Genomic DNA, 24,259 nt, shown 5'->3' with positions numbered 1-24,259 from the left:
CTGGCTGGGTTTCAAAACTCCAAATTTTATGGGACCAGTTGGGCATGGGCCTGCACTGATCCTCTGGTGGAGGGTCTTGCAGCACTGGGACTGGTACCAGTTTGTCCCAGAAGGGCAGTTGCAAGAATGCACAGGGGTTTGGGGTTTATGGTAAAGCTCAGCAAAAAACTAGCATCTGGGTCATCTGCCCTCAGGAAGGGGTCTCTGCTCATATACTAATGAATCAATGGTGCCCATTGGCTCTTGTGTCCCTGGGGAGGCAGTACTACCTCTCCCAAATGCACTCCAAGAAGGGGAACTGTCTCTCCCAGTGTGACCCAAGGGATCCTCAGACCATTCTGCCCACTCCCAGGCTTCTGCCCCCCTTCTCCACTGGAGGACCTCTATGCCTGCTCCACCTGACAATGGCGCAGACTTCTAAAACTTTAGTTTTTGAGCTCCACTGCTTGTGAAAACTTGCAATAAATCAGCCTCTCTGGTTTTCTCCATCAGTAGTTTTGGGGAAGTGTTTTTCTTGTGCAATGTCCTATGCTCTATTCTCTCTTTCTCCTCTCTCCCTGATCAGGGCTCTCTCCCCTCTATAGCATTGGTGATTCTTTTCTCCCTCAAATCACATCTCCATATCTCCTACGTTTCACAATGTGGCCTCCTTTCTCCCTCTAGTTGTTCAGTTTGTTTTCTTAGTCCTCAGATTGATTTCCTGGGTGTTCAGAATGATTTGCTATTTATCTGTGTTTGCAGGATGAGGGAAGCATAAGGTCCTTCTACTATCCTGCCATCTTAACCTGCATTTCTCCATTGCATTTCTAAATATTCTAAAATAGAAGTTAGAAGGCATGAGGAAATAAGCATTGGAAGGGTGGCAGGCAAAAACTTGAATTTATGGACTCTTGTTTGTGAATGATAGAAATTGGACTGGAAACCAGCTAAGGGAAAATAGGATCTATGTGGCTCACATACCTGAGAGGTGTTAAGGGTGTGGAGAGAGCCCAAGGCTACTGCAGTGTTATCAGAGCACTTTCTGTCTCAGCTTTGCTTTCCTTTAGAGACTCTTCATGAAGTGATGAAGCTGGCCCTCAGCTTCTCTAGGCTTAGAGCTTGTGGAGCTTTACCAATTTTCTCCCCCTTAAGAATTATAATTGGTGGGGCACCTGGGTGGCTCAGCGGGTTAACCCTCTGCCTTCAGCTCGCGTCATGATCTCAGGGTCCTGGGATCAAGCCCCACTTCGGGCTCTTTGCTCAGCGGGGAGCCTGCTTCCCCCCTTCTCTCTCTGCCTACTTGTGATCCATCAAATAAATAAATAAAAATCTTTAAAAAAAAAGAATTATAATTGGTGCTTTTGGATCATGAATTTGCTTCTGGTGATGGAGGCAAGGCCTTTTCCTAGGTAGTCCTATCATTTTCATATGGATGGAGAAAACCACTTCCGGAGAAGCCAGGGCATATGGCAGGGGGGAAAAATTTACATGTCCACTGCACAGACTAGAATGCCAGGATGGAAGATATTGAAAGTTACATGAATAGATAAAATCATATGTGTCATGGGAAAAACAAAACAAAACAAAACGTGAAAGTGGTGAATTAAGGAAACATCAAAATTTGTATTTTATATGAAGAAAGTTGGAGAAAAAAATGTTATATAATATTTGGGTGGTTATATTGTCTGTCTATATAAGACTTAAAAAGTCATTGAAATCAATCTGGATTCTCATAGTCTTTTTTTCCCCTTAATCATTAGAGAATCATTTTATTTCTATATTAAAGAGGACTCTACATCCTATTTATGACTGTTTGTTATAGTTACTTAAGACACTCTTCGGTAGGGAAGTTGTTTACAAGTAAACTCACAGTTATTCATGCTAAGTCACCCATTCAATAAACAGAGCTTGGCTGCATTTGCCATTTAACACTTTTCTTTTCTTTCTTTCTTTTTTTTTTTTTTTTTTTTTTTTTTTTTTTTTTTTTTTTTTTTTTTTGGTTCATTTGGTATATTTACAGAGCAGGAAAGAAAAATTCTCAAGTGTTTTTTCCACCTTATGGTCTAGCCCTGTATCAATAAAAAGTGGAATTTCAAGATGTGATCACATTTTAACGGGTTTGTAATATGGTGAAAAAGAAAATTGGCAAAAAAAAGAAAATTGGCAATGGTACAGTTATTATTCTTTTAGTTAATAAGTCATTCGGGAATAACAGAAATATACTAAAGAAAGAAACAAATTACATTGTGCATAAGAGGAAAAGATGAATAGAGGTAAAGAAAACCTGACTTTAATTTTCTGCATAATTAAATTTTGATTTCATGTATAGTCCTCTGATTTTTTAATGAAACATGTCTTTTAGACAGAGAGAAAGAAACTCTTTGAACTACTTGAAATATTGATATTTTGAAAGAAAGTAAATCAATAGTAATAGTAATAGTGATAAAAAACAGTAATAGGAGCACTAAACATTTTAAAAATATTATCCTAATTATTTCAAACATAGGAAACAATCCTGAATGAAGATAGAAAACTCAATGCACAGATAAAACATAGAAATGTAGTATTAATCTTAGAAGAATAGTTTTTGGGTATAGTATCTGTTTTAGTCCTTAATTCTTTCATGGATATTCATAATTCTTTTATTTTTTTGTTGAAGGAAAATTTCCTGTCTGAAATAGTAAAAATAGAGTAAAAGCTGTTGCAAACAACACCCAAATCTCAGTGGTTTAATGCAGTAAAGTTTATTTTTCATAAATTCTAAAGCAGATGTTCTGGGTTAGTGGCTCTCCTCTAAGGAGGAAGTCAAGGACCTAGGCTTTTTTCATCTAGTGGGTGCTCCATGGTGGTGACAGAGATTTGACCTCATAGGAATGCACATTTGTTCTGAGTATGGACTTGCTTTACCTGCCAATACTTTGGTCAGAAGCACTATTCATGGACTTACAAAACAGTTAAATTCACCATTTTGAAATCTCACACATCACTGTTTCACTGTTTTACAGCAACAGAAGTGTGGCAGAATGGCATTCACTGGTCTTTCCATATATGTCCCTGACTGGGATATTCTCCTACAGCATAGAGTGTATGTTTTGAACACATATGATACTGTTTCTCCCCAGGTCAGAATCTATGGCAATTCTTGAATCTCAAGAATCAAGAGGGAGAAATAGGAATTGCTCCTCTCACTATTACACCTAATTACTCATTTGCAAAAGTTTGCTTCCCATCTTTGAAACTTGTAACTTTTCTGATTTAGTGATCTCAGTTTCCAAGGAACTAAGGAGTGTTTCCATCAAGTTACATGACCGCTGTTCCATTGAATTGTAAATTGAGACTGCCATCTGGCCATTTTGAACTTCTCATATAACTAAATTAATGGTAAAAGAGGAGAATATTTTATTGATCCTGACTATTCAAGAAGAAATTAGCCTGCTGCTATACACTGGGCACAGAGAGGACTATATTTGGAACTAAGTGGATTCTCTGGATTACCTTTTAGCCCACACATCTTTAATAGTAAACATTAATGGAAAACTACAGAAATGCAATGAAGATAGAATTACTGAGGCATTAGATTCTCTAGGAATAAGGATTGGAGTCACTCTATCAGCTTAATACTCATAATGAGCAGAAATACTGGCTGAGGTCAGAAGAACATGCAGCAGGTAATGGAAGAAATTATAATTACAAACCTTCTTCTGATTAGTTACAGAAACAATGACTCTAGTCATAACTGTTGCATACAGTACTTTCCGTCTTTCTTCCTTATGTTCTTATTATAAATAAAGAAGGGTAAAGATGGTTAGTGCTTTTACTTTTGTGCTAGGTATAGATATCCAAGGTAGGGTTATAAGTGGACCAGTAGAGGAACTAACCTCACCAATAAATCAATAGGATGATACTGACATTCTTGCATGTGTCTTCTCTTTTGTGGGAGAAGGTTAGAGTATTTTCATTGGAATAAATGCAGAAGCATGAAGTTATTGCTATAGAGGTTAAAAAATGTGAGGAAGGATGGGCACAGATGTTGAGATGACAAAGGTAAGGAGTGTTCTCATATCACTGACTCTGTTCCAAATCCTCTCTTCTATAATGTCTTCTGTAATGCTGGGGCTAGGATAGGTTACATGTCTGAGAAACCAATTCATTTCTGCTAGTAGATGGCACAAAGGGGCTTTGGAAAGTGGAAAAGGAGAGAAGAGACTTTCTTTCTGTCAGCGTGGTTTGAACAGCAGCAGTCAGACACCATTTATTTATTTATTTATTTATTTGACAGAGAGAGAGAGAGAGAGAGAGAGGACACAAGTAGGCAGAGTGACAGGCAGAGGGAGAGGAAGAAGCGGACTCTCTGCTGAGCAGGGAGCCTGATGTGGGGCTCAATCCCAGGACCTGGGGATCATGACCGGAGCCAAAGGCAGCCACTTAACCAAGTGAGCCACCCAGGTGCCCCATTCAGACACCTTTTCAAATATGTTTTGTCACCCTCAAAGCTGGACTTGTGCTCTTTCAGGGGTATCAGTGTATACCTTATTAAGAGGTCAGAGTACCATCTCCTGAAATCCTTCCTCTGAGCTCCTAAGATACAATCAGTAGCTGGGAGATGTGTTGTAATAAAGTCTGATTTCATTTTTTGATATTTGATTTCTGACTTTTTTTTTAAGTCTTGCCCTCACTTTCCCATTTGTTCCCACATTTGAACAAGCTAAAAAGAAGGTCTTAGTGTGCCTCTTCCTTTGGCACCAGGGAGAAATTTAAACCTTGCCAATCTCTATCTCATGCACAGGAATTTTTCCCAGTCCCAATAGAGGAGCCAATATAAAGGCCCAACCCACTCTATCTGCCTCACTCAAGTCAGCACAGACTTACTTGTGCATGCCGTTCTTTCCCCCAGCAGTCCTTGTGTTGGTAATATACTTTTTCTCAAATTCTCTTGTGTGGGGTGTCACCAGATTTTTTTATCTTACCTATAATTGGGAGGGAGTACCTTTAAGAAGTAACCATAAATATATTCCCCCCTCAGAGGACTAACAACCAAATTACCTATGGTCACTCTGGGCTCCTAGGTTTTGGTAACTCATCTTTTCCCTTTTGTTTCCCTACTATATTTGTCATTTTTACATTACAAATCACCCAAAACTAATGCTTAACAGCAAACACCTACTATATCACAGTTTCTGAGGATTAGCAATGTGGGCACAAATAACTGGATGCCTCTGCATCAAAGTCTTTCACAAGGTTGCATTCAAACTGTTGGCACGCACTGTGGTCTCATCTGAAGGCTTGACTGGGAGGAGGAGAAATCAGTTTCCAAGATCTCCTATATGGTTTCACAGGTTTTGTATCCTTGCCACCTGAACATTTCTCTCCCAAAAGACCATCTCATGACTTGGCAGCTGGCGTTCCCCAGGTGAGTAATCCAAGAAAGAATGGATAAAAGCATGCCAAGAGCAAAACCATAGTGTTTTTATACCCTCAACTTGGAAGTGACATTTCATTATTTTTGATTTATTATGTTCATTGTAAGTATCACTAAGTCTAGCCCATTTTCAAAGGGAAGTTATTGTGCAGGGCATGAATACCAGGCAGTGGAGATTATGGAGGCCATTTTATAATATCTTTGTAACATTCAGTCCTAGAAGTGGTAGTAGTTGCCTGCAAATTTTTCTGAGTTACCTAAATATTCTCTTTCTGCTTCTTTGGTTTCACAGATTACGCACTGTACAATTTTTGCCTTAACATTAAATCTCCTATCTTTAAATAATGTGGTTTATTGTTCCTGACTTGATACTGAGGGATACAGTTCTTAGAGTCCTCTGCCAGAATTTCTCCAACCACCCAGTTCAACAAGGAAAGAGAGCATGCCATACTTTTGTCCACACTCCATTGGTCAGAACCCAATCATGTGACAAATATAACTGTGAGAGAGGCTGAGAAATGTACAGAGTACACTGATATTAGTGAGATTAGCAGTTTCTGTCACTCTGCTTAATTTTCAAGAAGTCATACACACATTGTCAACACCTCCTGGATTCCACTTTCTTGGCTAAGTAACTTTTTCTACACAAATTTCTGCAGAAAATCAAAACACTCTGTAAGCAGAATGAGTCTATTTTTTTTTCTTTATTTTCATTAAGTTTCTCACATTGAGGCTATTAATTTCTCTAAGGCATTGGAAATAGCTGGAACTTTATACAGGTAACAGTTAAAGAAAATCTGTGATTCAAGGATATTTATATAAGAAAGATCTTAAGTTGTTACAGAATTAAAATATTAGTAGTTGCTACTATACAGTATTTTCAGCAAAAGAATAGTGAATTGTAGAAATTCTGGACAATTTATTAGCATAAATACATTGTGCCTTATGTATCAATTTCTTTATTATTGGGGACTTTAAAGTCCTTAGAGAGAAATGAAAATGAATTTCATCTCTCTGTGTGTCTGTTTATCTGCTATTTTCAAATACTATGGATCTTTAGAGTCAAAACAGTTATAGACAGAATTCATAGTTTGGATAGCAGGAATTCTTAATAGTAAACTTCAGAACTTTTGGAGTTATGACAAGGAGCTTATTCAACTTCAGAATAAGTTTTCCAACTTTAACTTTTTGCACCTAGTGGATACTATTTGGCATTTGTTTTCTTTTATAACAATTAATTTTCAGGGGTGCTTGTCTGGCTCAGTCAGAAAAGCATGTGACTCTTGATCTTGGGGTCATGAGTTTGAGCCCCATATTGTGTATAGAGATTACTTTAAAAATTAATAAAAATCAAATTAATTTTTGAACAGGTAATATATTCATATGGCCCTCCGAAGGAAAACAAACAAAAAAACATGCAGTGAAGTCTCCTTTGCACCTGTTCCTCAGTCCAATCAATACATTTGACCCCCATTTACAAGAGTAGCTACTGCTGTTAGTTTCTTCTATTCCCCTAAAGAATTCATGCATGTACACATAAATATAAACATATCTCCTCTTTGTATAGACAAAGGTTATTTTACACATTGTTTCGTATTTTTTTTTCCCACTTTATGTATCTTGTATTTCCCAAAACTGTTTACAGAAAAGCTCATTCTATTTTTCTTCCCTGACAACTACAGTTGCATGTAGTACATTCTATTGGATGAATGTTCTATAGCAAATTTAACTACTCTCCCATAGATGGACCTTATAAGGTTTTACATGTGTTATTTCTGTAGAATCAATTCTCAAAAGTAATTTGATGGTTCCAGAAGAATATAATTTTGTTTTAATTTTGTTATTAAATTATTCTCTGTAGGGGGTTGTAATAATTTGCACTCCAATAAGAAATGTATGAGAATGCTTATTTCCTACAATTGGTTATTTTTCCAATGAAAATTTTACTTACCTGAGAATCTGTACTTGTGACATTTTCCAAAACCAAAATGATAAGTAATCATTCTTCAACCCACCTCAAATGTCTGAAAAAGATCAGAGTGCTAAGATTTGAATAACTTTAAGTAGACCTCTTCTAAACTATCTGCAATGGATTTCATAAGTACCTATATGTTGTTGTTGTTGGAGGAGGACCAGGATCTGTATCTTTAAGATCTTCCTCTCTTATTGAGCTGGATTAGCTAGAAATCTTGTAATACAAGGTTCTCTGCTAACGCTTAATTTTGGTTGGAGAGTATCACTTCAGCTTTGATATAGTCTTTAGTAGCATTTCTGAAATTAGTTTTCACAAAATTAAACTTGCTGAGACTATTTAACCATTGCTTCTGTTACGTAGAAGCAATGGTTAAATTACCTGTTACGCAACAGGTAATGTCAAAACAGTGTTTGGAATGTGGCATGAAATACTTACTACACCGAAGTTTTAAGTTACAACAATATTGTCTTTGCAATCCAAACAATCCTTTCCAATATAATCTTATGTGAAATCTTAAATGAAAATCATATTAGCACAGCAAGATTAAATTCAGTTGTGTAAAAGGAACTTGTAATGTCATCATTTGATATGATTCCTATAGTTTATCTACAAAATACCTTAAAAAGCAGGTCTTCCTGTGCTTTACATTATTAACATTAATTAATGATGGTTTTAAGAGTTTTAAAAGCAAACACTTTTTAGTCAAAATTCTTCTTTGGATAAATTCATGCTCAAAAACCCATGAGCCAAGGTTTAGTTCACAAAGAGCCAAGAGTTCTACTAAAAAGTGCATTCAAGTAGATTCTGATGATTGAGGTATTGTTAATGGGCATACAAAATCAGGTGGCGAGTTTTTATCTCTATGTAAAATAAATGTAATTATCATCTCAGACCCAAACATTTCAGGCAAGGTAAGATTTTTTATCTGAACTGATAAGCAGTTCAGATAAACTGATCTTTTTGATTCCCAGCTTCAGTTTGTATCTACTATTTGTCTAAAGCAAGTCACAAGCATTCATATTTCAGCCAAAAGTTCAAAGGTTCCCCTTAGAAAAGCTTTCTAATCTCTTTGTATCTTTCTCTGTTTTTTGGCCCTTGGTCTTTTTTTTTTCTTTTTCTTTTTTTTTTTTTTTGCTTCTTTTTGTTTATGACCTTCACACCATTTAAGGTTCTATCTCTTTGTTTTATATTAATAAAGGTTTAATGATAATCTGTTTGCTTCAGCCTAAAGGTTTAGGAAAACTGAAACAGTGGGATTCTTATCTTACTTAAGGTTTTCCCCAATTCCACAAAAACTAATCCCCTTAAATATTTTGCTGGTGTTTCTCTCTGAAAGAGGCACTTCCAAATCTTTTACCCTGCAGGAGACTTCCTAAGAAATCATTTCAAGAATCTGATAAGAGGTTTTTGTTTGTTTGTTTTTTGTTTTGTTTTGTTTTAAACTTCTCTGTTTTCTTTCTTTTGTTTCTATTTGAAAGGCTGGGCAGTAAACCATTTTTCTTTATCTGATGGAGAAAAAGCTTTCTCTAGTCTTTGGTGCTTACAGTAATTAGGGAGTAGAACTGTTTCTGATTTCTATTTCATTCTTTCTCTTTAGTCTATTTTCCTGTTCGTCTAGAACAACTTCTGGTTTCACATCTGCCAATTTACCCTTGTTCTCATTAAAACTTCAACTGAAAAACCTTTCTTTCAAAAAGTTTGACCCTACTTAGAGAGGCCTAGCAAAAATTCTTTCCATGCCTTGGTATTAATTAAAACCATGTTTCCACTAGGCAGTTCCATTGTATAAAGATGATAAAATAAAAGTAGATAAAAAGAAATACAGTGAAAGCAGAAACAAAGCAGAGGGAGGGTGAGTTGGAAGAAATGGTTACTTACTTTGTAATCTTTAACTGCATGCTCATTGTGGGTGGATACTCATGTATTAAGTAACTAGTTCGGCTTTTATTTTCAAGTTCACTTCTTAAATCTTTATTCAGATTCCTTTCTTCCAAAATTGACAGGACAGAGGGAACATCATACAGTTATTAAAACGAAGCAGAATACATCCATCTGGCATGCCTTTCAGGAATCCAGCCCACTAAGTTTTGCTATGGGTTTGATGACTCAACCCCCTAAGATGCAGCACCAGGAAGAATTTCCTCATTTTGCAGAACTGCCAAATCTCATTCATTGGAGTGAAGGATCCTCATTTGGGGCTCATTTTTAGTTGTTTATCTGTTAAAAAAAAAAAAAAAAATTTTTTTTTTTTTTTTTTAAATCTCTCAGCAGAGGGAGTTTGTCATGACTTTCTAAACAGCAAGTAAACATACTCTGCCTTCTTTCCGCCATGAAGCTTCAGATTTTTGGTCACTACGCCCAGTTTTTCTTCTTTTTCTTCCGTTTTTGTACCTCAGCTACATCTCTTAGCTTTATTTTTTAGAGGCTCCAATGTATTTTCCTCCATTCCTCCTAATTTACACCACTTGCTAAAGTTCTTGTTTTATTTTTACATTTTCCTTGTAAAGCTGTTCATCTATAAGCTCGTCTATATTTATCCCCACTTTTAAAAAATATCGTGATTATTAATGTTTAGTGCGGGCACTATGCCAAGTACCCTCCCAGCATTTTCTCCGGAGAAAGACACCTTTATTATCCTGTTCGACAGATGAGAAACAAAGGCACGGAATCCAAGTAACTGGCATGAGGTCCGATGGCTGAAACTGAAGCTGAGCATTATACCCAGCCTTTGGCTCCAGAGGTAATGCACGTATAGAAAAAAAAAAAATCTTTATAAAGTTTTATTAGACACAGAGAGTATTTGTCAACTATGTGCAAATTAAAAACAAAACAAAACAAAACAAAAACCAAACCAAACCAAAACAAAACAAAAAAAACCTCGTATCTGTCCCACCATGAGACAAGTTTTTAAGTTTGGGCCACTTAAAAAAAAACCCGTTTCCTATTTTTGAGCCTCTTGCCATTTAACACGGCTCCTCGAGGCCCCTCATCCCACTTCGCTCGGCAAACGTGTCTTTTATTATGACTCAGCCCAGCCCGCTCTTTGCCAAGCGGCTGACGCTCGCGGCGGAGGCGCCGGGGCCGCAGCTCGGGGGCGAGGGCTCGCGCCGCGGCTCGCGTGCTCTCCTCCCGCTTTACGGCTGCTGAAAACCCGGCCCGCGCCCGGCAGCCGTACCGCAGACGAGCCCGCGCCCGCGCCCGCGCCCGCGCCCGCGCCGCTCAGGTAATCGGAGTCCTTCTGTTTTCAAAGTTTTGTCAAAACGAGCTCGGCGCTCTGAGGCGGCGCGGTCCGGGCCGAGCCGTCCGGCCCTCCCTCTCGCCCAGACTGGCGCGGCTGCGGCGCTGGCCGCACCCCTGCGTGGGTCCCGGGACGCCAACCCAGCGTCGGGACCCGGGCGGAGGGGCGCTCCGGCGGCGGGGCGGGGGCAACCTCGAGGGGGCGGTGCGCGGGGCACCTGGCTCCGGCTGCCCCCCTCTCAACTCCGGCACTCGCGGGCCGAAGGAGCCCCCATCCTCTCCTCGAGCCCCCCGCCAACCTCCCGAATCCGATTGTCCTAAGAGCGGAGCCCAGGATCTCCCGAGTGCCCTTTTATGACACGTTCACACATGCACGCACGCCCGCTGGGCTGCCGGACGCGGCACCCTAGCGGGACGCAGGTAAAGACAAGCGGCGCTGCGGACCGGTGTTTGGGGGATGGCTCGCCCAGAGTGACGCCCCGCGTGTGGAATGCCGCTACAGAGGACGCGCAGGATGGCTTTCTCAAGGAAGTTTATGAGAAGTGTTGCAAGAGCAGCCTATGATTGGCGTCTGCGCTGGCTTCTCAGGGTCTGCCGTACTACACATTTGCCCCGTCGTCTCATTCTTCCGTAGCGCCAACCTCTAGCCCCCTGACCCCTTTGTTTAACACGTTCTTTACATCCCCCCAACCCCCTTTCCCTCCTTTATTGGGTCTCTCATCTTTTGGTGTCTGTGTTCTTTTGTCCTTCGCTGTTAGAATAACAAGTACACGTACAGCATCGTTTACTTTTCTGTCGTCCCTTTCCTTACTGTTGCTTGTGTGCTTGTGTATCCGGCAGAGTAATAGGTCCTGGACCTGTACATGTATGTCCTACTACTTCATTTAGCTCTGCGGAACAGAAGACTTGGGTTGGTTAAAAACTGACCTTAGGAACCTAGATAAATGGTATTGCTTGTTGATGGACTACATCTTGACAAACATAAGCAGCTATGTCATGGGTTCCTGTGGTTTTCACTCCATTTAGTAGAATCCAGTAACAGTTCTTTGAATGCCAGTCATGGATAGCGACTAACCGTGCAGGTTAAGAGAGAAACGAAATTCAGTTCATGTCCTACGGAGACTCTGTATCCAGGAGGAGGGACCATAATGAGTACTGCACTAGTGGTACGAAGTGCTCTAGGTGTATGGGGGGAAGAAGAATAAGGAAAGGGTTGGGTTTTAAACTGGGCTTTGATGTTTCAGTAGTATTTGCCCATTTCTTTAAACTCTCCTAACCATTCTTAACAGGAAGAGGATATCATTCAGCAGTACTTTCACCTGAAACTACTCAGAGCTTTTTCTCCCCTATAATTGGTAGTAATTTCTGATCTCAGGACTTCTGGGAAAAACGAAAGTAACTTCAGATCACAAGAGTGATCCAATGTATTCCTCGTACCATACAAATATTATAAACTTTTATTTTAGGACCAACAAGAATGAAGTGATAAATTTATTAATTATAAAAGCACTAACAGATTCACAGAGACCTTAATATTTATTTGTTTAGTCACCAAACTTATCAAATGCTTGATGTGTGCCAAGCATTGTTTTTGGCACTGGAATAAAGCTCTGCCTTCTTGGAATATACATGCTAGTGGAGGGAGACAGTATATATATATATATATATATATATATATATATATATATGAAATGGAAAAATATGTAGTAAGTGCTATGGAGAAATGGTGTGTGTGGTGTTTGTGTTTAGTGGTTTAAAATAGGATTGTAAGGAAAGGCCTCCAGAGAAGGTGACGTTTCAGTAGACTTAGAGCAGGTGAAGGAGTCAGCCGTGTGATAATTAGGCCAAGAGTTTTCTAGGTGCACAGAACAGAAAATGCAGAGACCCCACATATGGGTGTGTTCAGATAACAGCCAAGAAGCCACTGTGGATGGAGTAGTGTGGAGGAAGGAGGGATGTAGGATATGTGGTCTTAAATGAAGTAGAGGCTAGATTGTATTACTGGTCTAGTAAGCTATTATAGTGACTCTAGATTTTTCTTGAAGTGATCTAGAAGCCTTTGGAGTGTTTGCATCAGAACTGACAACTATTTAACACCCTTACTCTGGCTGCTATGTTAAGAACAGATTGAAGGAAGAAGGCAAGGGTAGAAGCAGGGGTGCCAGATAGGCTTTTATAATAATCCGTGTGATAGATGATATTAGGTTAGACCAGGATGGTAACAGTGGAGATGGTGAAAAGTTCAGATTCTGGATGTATTTTGATGGTTCAATACGCAGGATTTGCTAACAGATTGCGTCTGGAGTATGAAAGCAAAAGAAACTTGGGAGAACTTCTACTGAGATGGGAAGCTAGCAGGAGAAAAGTATGGCAAGTATTAAAAATTTGGATTTGAACACTTTAAGGGTTAGATGCATTTTAAATATCCAAGTGAGGATGTCCAGCAGGCAGTCTGAAAGCCAGACTAATGATACACATTTGGGATTTTTCAACAACTAATTGATTTTAAAAGTGAAGAGATTGGGTGAATTCTTTAAAAAAAAATGTGTAGGGCTAGAAAACTGAAGAAGACCAAGAATTGAGCCTTGGGGCACTCCTACATTATGAAATGAGAAAGAACAATCAAAGGATTCTAAAAATGAGCTGCATGCTTGGTAATAAAAAGAGTTGGAGAGTGTAGGGTCCTGGAAACCAAATGAAGGAAGCATTTGAAGAAGTAGGAGACTCACCCACTGTTCTAAAGATGAAGATTGAGAATTGACTCAGCAAAGGAAAGCATTGATGACTTGATGATAGCAATTTCCATGCAGTGATGGGTGATGAAAGCTTGTTTGGAATGTTTGAAAAATAGAAGAGAAAATTGAAGAGGGTAATGGAGTATGTCCTTTGAAGATGTATATGGAAAAGATAGAGAAATGGAGGATTTGTTGGAAGGCTAAATGATAGAGAGTTTTAAAGATGTGTGAAACAATGGTATGCTGTTTTGCTAATGACAAAGAGCCCTTAGACCTGGGAAGTTAATGATGAAGAAGAAGGAGGGATTGTTTTCATGTTAGAGAGGATGCAACAGGAGAGGTTATCTATTACTAGGATGGGCTGCTTATTGGTAGTGGTAAGAGAGAAGGAAAACTGTGGACACAGATGCAGGTGGGGTTGTGTGTGGATGTTCTTTTTGGATCACTTCACTTTTCTCATTGTGACAAGTGACAGTTGTGATACATTAGAAATTTGTGGGAAATACCTTTTCTTCCCATTTGGTTAGTGAATATATTTGGTGAGAATATACTTAGAGATTCTGAAAATTTCCTGAAGCAAAGAAATAAGTGTTTGTTGAGGAATTCCAGCCTTGGGTTCTCTTTGGGAGGAGTCTCGGAAAGAAAGTTGAAATTATAGAATAAAAGTGAGCTATAGGTGAAGGAAGAAATAAGGTAAGCAAAATCATATCATGAAATTTGGGAAAGGCTGTTATGAAGAAGGTAAAAACATTGAATTTCTCTAATGCTGTTAGATAACTACAGTAAAGTTCTAAGGATATTATCTTCATATCAAATAGATGCCTTAAGTTTTAAGTGCCAAGTGTGATCTAATGGAGAGTGGTGAAATCTACTTATGGATAGATTGTATTAGACCTGGAAAGAGATGTTAGCTAGAAATAGATTTCAGGTTGGATTTTGAAAATGATATAATGAGACTGGATTGGCAACAAATTGGGTGTAGGGAAAGAGCCTTTTGACAACATTACTAATGGATATCCAGCAGTTTGACAAGATGGAGAGAACTGTTGACGTTGGAAATAGGACTTGTTCGAGATGAATTTCTGTCACTTATTTACGGATCATTTGTTTATTGATTCTAATTATAAAACAGGGTTCTGTCTGAGGTCTTGGCAGTAGATGGTGATACCAAGATGCAAATGACATAAGCCCTGCCTTCAAATTACTATATCTAGTAGAGAACAAAACCAAAAGAATGTTACACAAGTATTCTGAGAAAATTGATAAATACCTTGAGATGTTTAAAAAAATATTATGGAAATTATCAGACAACTCCAAAGTAGAATAGTATAATGAATCCCAGTGTATTCATCATCCTTTAAAATCTCTCAGTTCTCTGTTGATCTTGTATGTTGTGGGAGAGTAGAAAATGCAGAGATTGTTTCTGTTTGTAGGTCAGAATATGAAGACTTTATAGAGCCTTTCCTAAATGAATAGGTAAAAAGATAGTTGAACTGCATGGTAGTTGGTTCTAGTTCTGTACCTGCTGGGCCAATTTCTGTTACTTGTTTGATCTGTTCATTTTCTTGGTAGAGTGTGGTGTTATTCTTTATCAAGGGGCTGCAAACTATAGCCCTCAGGCCAAACCCAGCTTGCCACCTGTTTCTGTAAATCAGGTTTTCTGGATCAGAACTACATCTATTAGTTTATTATCTGTGTCTGCATTTGTCATAGACCATAGCATTGAGTCATTGAGACAGAGATGGCTATGGTTGGAGAAGGCTCAAATATTTATTCTCTGGTCTTCTACAAAATGTTTGCCAAACCCAAATTAGCAATAATAGCTAATATTTTTTGAGCATTTACTAAGAGCTAGCATTGTTGTTTTGGTTTGTATGTATTAACATTTAATTTTCACCAAAACCCTATCAGGTAATATTTCAAAAATGAAAGCCACAAATGCGTAAGTAACTTGCTCATGGCTATATAGTAATAAGTAGTGCACCAGGTAGTAATATTACAGCATCTATATCCTTAACTATAATGCTACATTCTTTTTAGATACATAGGAAAAATATATATGAAAAGAATTTTAGCCAATGAGAGTACGATAATTCATAAATCAATGCTTTGCAGTTAAAGTCCTATGCTTTATATGTATAAAGTCTGTAAGATTCTGATTAATCCTTAATGTATATTACAGTTGAAGAGGTATGAAATCTTAAATATGCCTTGATAGAAAATTCTAGTTTGTCATCATTTTCTCATGAGGCCTTATCTTTGAAAGAATACTTTAAAAATTAAGTAAATATAAAATATAACAATAGGAATCTATTATTGTTTCTCCTGATAATATCAGTTTTTAGGAGTTTTAACCTTTAGTATATGACATGATTGTTTGGTGCAAAAAATTAGAATTTAAGGGCCAAGAATTCTAGTCCCAATTCTGTTCCTGGATAGCATTTGTGCCTGTGTCTTCTTTCACCTTCAGTTTTTTTTTTTTTTTTTTTAAACTGAGAAGTGAAGAGGTAGCTCAGGATCATTTTAGTGCCTCTTACAGCTCAAAAATATGATTATATAACTTTTTACATGGTACATTCAAAGAAATATGATAGCAACATGGAAGAATGAGGTTTGTTAAGATAAAATTTTAGTTCTCTTTTTTCCTTACTACACACACACACAAACATATATAGATATGTATACACATAAATATAAGCAGTTACATATAGCTATAAAATCAATATGATTTTTAAAAATATGTGATTTATAGTCATATTTGGTGTGTAGGCAGTTAAATATCTGTCCTTATGTTTGTCTATTTTTGTTTTTGTATGAAGGAATAGATAATTTTTCCCCCTGAGCCAAAAACATAGGGTTACATAAAAAGTGTGTCTTGATGAATCCTTTGACCTCTATGATCTGGCATATTGTCTCATGTTTTCCTTTGCAAAATTTGATTCATTGCTCAGTTTGTTTGCCATTTAAAAGCAAATGGTGTGCTTGAAATCAGGCTTGTCTGTTTTGCACTGTTGCATAGGATATTGATGTCAGACGAAATTGTAATTTAATTGTTTTGACATTTTGATCTGAGCAGTTCAGATAAGAAAGGTGATTTGTCTTGCATAGAAACGTAGTATTTTGAGCTCAGCGTGATTTTCCCTACTTGTCTGTAAGTGTGGTTTCAATGTTTAAAAAAAGTTTTAATCATAATGAGAATTGATGCTGTCAATATTAATTACCAAAATATGGTTTGTTTAGGATGTATTACAGATATTTTTAGATGTTTAGTCATGAAAAACTTTAGAAGAGGATGAATCCTTTAAAAACAAATAATGAAAATTCTATACTTTTGACTTTTTTCATTGCATGTAATACCACCTATGAATATTTTCTGTATTAGAAGTGGCATTTTGCTTTTTTACAACCTTGGCATATAAGTATTCATTAACTTCTTCAGTTTTAGGACTTTATTTATTATATTGCTCCAGCCTCATTTATTGGTAAATTTATAACTCTGCATGAGTCTTGTTCTTGTGCATTGAGTCCAATTATCATTGGTGATAAAATAACCTCAAATAATGCATGCCTTTTTTTTTTTTAAGATATTTATTTATTTATTTGACAGAGAAATCACAAGTAGGCAGAAATAGGCAGAGGCAGGCAGAAAGAGAGGGAGAAGCAGGCTCCCTGCTTAGCAGAGAGCCTGATGTGGGGCTTGATCCCAGGACTCTGGGATCATGACCTGAGCCGAAGGCAGAGGCTTAACCCACTGAGCCACCCAGGTGTCCCCCACATAGTCCATTCTTAAATGTACTTTGAATTTGTTTATCTTTTTACACTTAGAAATGAGAAAACAAACAAAGTAGAAACACTTTTAAACAAATCATACTCTCCAAGTAATTGTTTTTTTTTTCTTACTTTGTTTTGTTTTAATTGTCAATTTAACACATTAGTCAATGATTTGACAATTTTTGGGGCATCTCCTAGTTTTAAGAAGCACTTACATCTTAGTTCCCAGAGGGGACCATTCAGGTTTTTTTTAAACCAAACCTGAAACGTATTTTCTACTAGGCTTCAGAACTCTTAGAGTGTGTTCAAACCTTCTGGTGCACTGTAATACTTTTTTTTTTTTTTGAAATGCTGGTTGTAGAAATCAGTTTGAGATTTTTAATTACATTTAAGTGATAACCGCTTCCTTTATCCAGCCTTCTCAAGTGATGTGAATCTGATTGGGAATGACTAAAGGAGCCTCACAGTCTTGGACTCTTTTCCTAGATTTAATTTTGCTACATTCCCAGAAAACTTTAAAAATAAGATCTAGGTATTTTTAAGCTAATTATGCAGGAAGCCTTATGTATGTATGTTTGTGAAAAATGCCTCAAGGCTTTACTGTCTCTTGTTAAAATGAGAGTGTGTGAATGACGTTTTCTTGGGGAAGCTCTGTTTACAGGGGTACATGGTTCCAAGGGTAAGCCTGTTTTTAGGAAGTCATAGCTGAAATGATAGATCCCTAGCAGTTATTCCTCTTCTAAGAATTTTCCTGAAGATAACTTAGTCAACAAAGGTCTAATGGCTATTCCGGTATTGGCCAGACAAAATGATTTGTAAATCACCGCCTTGTAAATGAAAAGTAAAATGATGATTCTCCAGTTATGCTCTGAGTTGTGTTGGAGGGTTTCAAGCCATAGATAAATATGGTCATATTCTATGAATGTTAGATTTACTAAAAAAGGTTTTTTTGGGGAAAAAGTGTTAATCTTAAAAATAAAATGGCCATCATTTGCAATAACATGGATGGAGCTAGAGGGTATCATGCTAAGCAAAACAAGTCAATCAGAGAAAGACAATTATCATATAATCCCTCTGATATGAGGAATTTGAGAAGTAGGACAGGGGGTCTTGAAGGTAGAGGGGGAAAAGTGAAACCAGATGGGATTGGGAGGGAGACAAACCGTAAGAGACTCTTAATCTCATGAAACAAACTTAGGGTTGCTGGGGGGTAGGAGGGTTAGGGATAGGGTGGCTGGGTTATAGACATTGGGGAGGGTAAGTGCTATGGTGAGTGCTATGAAATGTGTAAGCCTGATGATTCACAGACCTGTACCCCTGGGGAAAATAATACATTATATGTTAATAAAAAATAAAATAAAATAAAATGGTCACTTATTTTACCAGCAAAATGAATTTATTTGGGAATAGCAGAGGAACTACAAATTGGGACACATAAGCGATGGCAAACGATAGGCAGGTCTGGAGGACATAGGTAGAGTAACTGTTATTTTATAGAGAAAATGGAGGCAGTTGGGAGGGGCTGCTGTGAACAAAAATCTTTTGGAGGAAGAGTTCAGGATAGTGATGGTTTCTCATTGGCTGAGTTGTGGCAATTTGTCATCGGCTAGGCTGTTGCTGGACAAAGAGGAAATCTTACTTCTTCTTGCTGGGGTTGTAAAGTGAACTACTTTCTGCCCAGGAATGTAAGGTGAGCTTTGATGGCAAGTTTGTGCATGAGCGCTCTCCCTTTGGGGCTCCCTGACTCCATTTTAAATGAGTGACCCTTTATTAATTTTCACAGTGGTTAAGTAAATTAACTGGTAAATTAAATGTTTAAAAACAAATGAATGTGACTATGACATCAGTGTAAAATACGTGATTTTTAAAAAAAATTCAGACATTAAAATAATTTCTTATTTATATAAGTCTCTCAAATACATTTTCAGATCTCAGTAAAGGATATAGGTTGACATACAGATAGATAGTTTGGTTGTCATGTTCACATCTTGTTTAGTCCCATTAAGCTTATTATATACTATCAAACATTCAGATTATTTGCCATTGTCTGCCTGCTTTGGTTTACTTGCTTTCCTGGTATTTGCCCACACTGATATCTTAGATTTGTGGAAATAATGTTCTTTCTTACTCTTCTATTTTTTCCCCACGCTCCTGGCATTGAGATATTATGATTTCTGATAGGTTTCCCTCCCTTTTTTTTTACTTTTTATTTTGAACTGTAGATATATAGGAACATGGACAAATAGAACAGAAAGGTCCTGTGTTCTCTTTATGGTTTCCCTATAGTACAGTATTAAAACTAGGAAAGAGGCTTTGGTATAACACGTGTATAAAATTTTATCATTTTATCTCAAGTGTAGATTTATGCAGTTTGTCCCCACAGTCAAGGTGTAGAAGTATTCCATTACCACAAGATCACCCTTAGAGCACCCTGCAAAAGAGATACTAAAAGACTCAGAGATATTTAACTTAAAGAGTTATTCACATTCTTTTTTCTAATTTTTGAGGTATTTTAATGTACATGGTAGGTTATTTTGACTACGGGGCCATGTAAGAAAAAGATACTTCAGGAGAGCTTTAAATAGTTAAAATAGTCATAAATAAAGATAGAGATAGAGTTATTTATGAAAGATTTTGAAGGCTTAATCTAAAGTTTGTTTTCCAAAACTTGTGTTTTGGAAGGCTAGACATTAGACATTCATATGCCTGAAGATAGGGACTATGATCTCTTTCTATCTCTATGACTAATCCTTTTTTGTGTTCTGGAATTGACCAGGTGTAACTTAAAACAGAAAAGGAGGAAACACATCAAAAGAGGGGTCCTTGTTGAAAGTCTTAAGTACCCAACCAGCCTTCTCTTTTCCTGTGGAACCAGAGTTGGAGGAAAATAACTTTTTACCATTATCAAAAAGCACTCTTAAATGACATTCTGCCCCATTTGATTTTTTATAGGTACGAATGTCTACAACAACTACATGAAGTCGCTTACTTACTTTGTTTAACCACATTCTATTAGGATAATTATTCTATTACTAGGGCCACAGAAATTCTTCTTGATAGATTTTCTTAGAAGTATTTCCAGAAAATCATGATCTGGGATTTTAGTGTCACATATTGTCATATGAATAGTGTAAATCTATTGTTAAAGTACAGTTGTCATATATATTATTTTAATAGCTTTAAAGATATTTTTAGCTTTATTTTTTTGAAAATATATTATTTTAAATATTTAAAATAGCTATCTTCTGTCTGGTTTTCAGCTATAATGCACTAAATTAAAGTCTTTTTGGAGTTTTGGTGGTATTGTTGAAATTTTGTATTATCATAAACCATTCTTTTTAGGTTATCAGAATAAGGCAAAGAATTCCTATCTCTTTTCTCAGTTTTTGCCTTGTTATCTGAATGTATATCATAATTTTGTTATTGCAGTGATATTTACATATTAGGTCCAGGTTACTGTCATCTTCATTATGTTCCTTATCAATTTTCCAAGGTTAAAACCTTCTTTTTTTCCCCCCACTTGCTTTATTAATTTTGAGTTGGGGGCATAGAAAGGACAAGAAAGTGAGCATGTTCACCTTGTCAAATGTATTTTCTTCTTTTCCACCAGTTGAAATGATGTAATTTCCCCCCAAATCTTTAATTTCACTCAGAATGAAAAAAACACATTTTAATGGTTATTAAATGCTGAACACTTTTTTTAAGTTAGTAAAAACTGATACTGTGTATGTATAGAAAGAAAAGGTGGCTTTGTTTCTGCATTTACCAAGGATGACATGGTATGTTGCCATCTGTCTCTAACTTCTGTATCAACCCTAATTTGGGAATGTTGGTGTGGATTCTGCTAGTACTGAGGGCGTACTTTATTGTAAATATTATAGATAGTGACATTGGTGAGATTCAAGTGACTCATAATTACCAGTTCTTCCCTTGAAGTTGCTCTTTACTTCATTGCTGCCTGGTATATATCTATAAAAAAACAGCTATTCTCTTATTTGTTCAGTATCAAATATAAAAATCTAATTTTGTGAAGCAAGCAGAAAACTACATAATAGAAGCTTAATGTGTTTGTATTATAATGTAGACATTTTCTTAGTATTTATCCAATTTGAACTCCTCTAAGCATTTTTATGATAAAAAAAAATCACAATGTGTTCAGGACAAAGTAGTTATAAAACCTATAAATTAATGTTTGATAAAGAAGGACTGCCATTTTACTAGTTTCCATTTCTGATTAAGGAATTGCTGTTTCTCATGTCTTTTTGGTTTACATATTTTTGGGGGTGGTGGGAAAGAAATCACCCATTTTTTTTTTACAACATATTTTGTCTGCATCACTATTCCTTCACTTTGATATTAAAACAGGAACAGCAGGGTGCCTGAGAAGCTCAGATGGTTAAGCATGGGACTCTTGATTTCAGTTCAGGTCATGACATCAGGGTCCTGAGGTCTGGCTCTGGGCTCAGGGGGGAGCCTGCTTGCGATTCTCTCCCTCTGCCCTTCCCCCTGCTAATGTGTGCCCATGTGCTCTAATATATCTTAAAAAAAAAAAATCAAAAGCAAAATCCAAAACATTGAAACCAATAAAACATTGTTTATTAATGCAGTGCTATGCTAAGGCTAGTGGAAGGATTAAGGAAGGGCTTTGTCGATTTGGTATCTATATTTCACTAGCTACTTTTTAATGCAGTTACTGCACCCTTCTAGGGCACCTGCCTTACGTCATTTCCTCCTTGACTCATTTATGATATGAATGACCAATTTTCAGATTTTAATTTCTTTATTTACATATTAGGTCCAGGTTGAATAAATTCTTTATTTATCTAAATTCTTTGTTTATTTCTCCTTATGTCATTTTCTCCTTGACTCATTTATGATATGAATGACCAACTTCTGGAATTTTAATTTCTTAATTTCTTTATTTAGTATTATGATACTAATAGTAGTCTACTGTACAAAGATTATTGTAAGAATAAATTAAGATGGTATGTGGGGAAACTACTTTATCCTTACATACATGAATATCTTTGGAGTTAGTCAAGTCTGGGTTTAAATCCATTTTCCACCTCAGTGTTCTGCTACTTTGTGATACCTGACAACTTGATTTGCTTCTTTAAAATGGGAATTATTTTATCTACTCAGAAGGTTGTTTTGAAGTTAGATCTGATAATAACGTATGTGAAGCACCTAGTACATTGCCTGCTGCCTAGTACTTAATAAATTTTATTTCTCTTTTTTTTTCTTCCTTCCCTTTTCTCCATTTTCTCATTCTCCAACAGTTTTGGGAAAGGGCATCTGGTGAGATCAGATATAGGGTAGGTGAAAACGTTTTCTGTGTTCTTTGCCAAGCCCCAAAGAAGGGGCTTTCCTTTCCCTAAGGAAAGTCTTTGTTGAGTTTAGTGAGGGGGTTTCCTTGTGGTTGAAAGACTGGGGAGATTTTACAAGTCACCATCTACCAACAGTTGTCTGATATCTGTTACTGCCACTTTTCTGTTTAAAAGTCTCTGACATCTCACTGCCTTTGGGTGAAACTAAACTTAGCCCACTGAATAAGACCCATTGTAATCTGGCCTCCATTATAGATTCCACCTTTATTCCCTGTCCCTTATCCGAAACATAGTTTTTGATTATAATTCCTCCACCCCCACCCCATGCTTACATGTGTGTATGGAGAACAGGGCACTCTGGTCTGAAGATGGTGAAGGGAGAAATGTATCCAATATACTTGGGAGATGTGTTGGCACTCTTTCGTGCCCACTTGTGTTTTTTGTGGATATTCTACCAGGAATGCTTTTCTCCTTTCTGTAAAAGATAGATAGATTACATATCCAGCAGTAGCCAGTTAAAGTATCTTTTTGTAAATGGCTACAGCCCCATCCCCAGAGCTGGTCACATTCCCTCCACTGTGGTCCTGTGTTCTCTTGTATATATGGCTGGCTTTATTGGCACAATTTTCATGTATCTTCCTCTTATCATCATGTTCTATTTGCCACCATGGGCTGACACAGTGTCTTTTCACCTTTGCCTCCTTATTTGTTTATCATTACATTGCTAGAGAACACTTGCTAAACTTTTTAAATGACTTTATCTTCATGACAAAAGCTAAGTGCTCTGTAATGTGCTGTAACACACATAGCAGGCCAAACCGGAACTACTCCTAAATTCCACCCCCACTCCCTACATGAAGATGTTCTTCCACAAGTAGATTATAATCTCATAAGTGTACTCTATACTTAACCTTGTCAGCCACACAGAATATACCTAGGCTAATAGGCTGATAGGGTTGGTGGGTGAAAATATAACTTTATTATGTCATTCCACTGCTTTTTGCTGCTTAAGCAAATTTGGTGTACTGAAAGAAGGAGATAGATTTATAGGTAGGGAAATTATAGATAGAAAATAGGAGAACATAAATTTATACATAGAAACAGCTTGTCCAAAAGTGTCTGAGAATATCCAGTAGTGCCAGGTTTTGCCCATTTGCAAGCTTATGAAGGAGGATAGCATACCATGTGTGTTGGCGGGGTGGTGGTGGTGTGGAATAGATGGGTGGGTGGGAAAGTGGAGCAGAACGACAAAGATAATGAATCTTAGGGTCATACAGGGGAAGTCTGTTTCTAAGTAGTTCTCAGAGGTACTTGAAATAAGTAGGTAAGAATAACTTTGTGAGCAAGAATCAGGAAGCTTGAGAGTATTAAAAGATGTTTAAGGTAGAGCTAACAGAATGGAATGCATGAGGGTCAGTAATAGAATTGGAGTTGAAATTATAAGTGGGCCTCAGGAATGCCACCTACTGGGCCCATGTTCATCTTTGGGGATATTTACTGTCCCCAAGTTACATTACACAGTAAGGAGGCATGGGGAAAAGTAGAGGTACAGAAAGACTAAATCAGTTTGGCTGTGTTTTCCCCTAAATGAATATTGGGATTATGGCCTGAAATATAGTTTGTGGACAGATCTAAGAAATATTTTTTTTTCTTTTTTAAAAGATTTTGTTTATTTGACACAGACACAGTGAGAGAGGTAACACAAACAAGGGGAGTAGGAGAGAGAGAAGCAGGCCTCCTATGGAGCAGGGTTCAAGCCAAAGGCAGACACTTAAAAACTGAGCCACCCAGGGGCTCTGAAATCTGGGGTTTTTAT

This window comes from Mustela nigripes, chromosome 2, assembly GCF_022355385.1.
Source record: "Mustela nigripes isolate SB6536 chromosome 2, MUSNIG.SB6536, whole genome shotgun sequence".
Taxonomy (NCBI): domain Eukaryota; kingdom Metazoa; phylum Chordata; class Mammalia; order Carnivora; family Mustelidae; genus Mustela; species Mustela nigripes.
Note: the sequence above shows the minus strand (reverse complement) of the source record.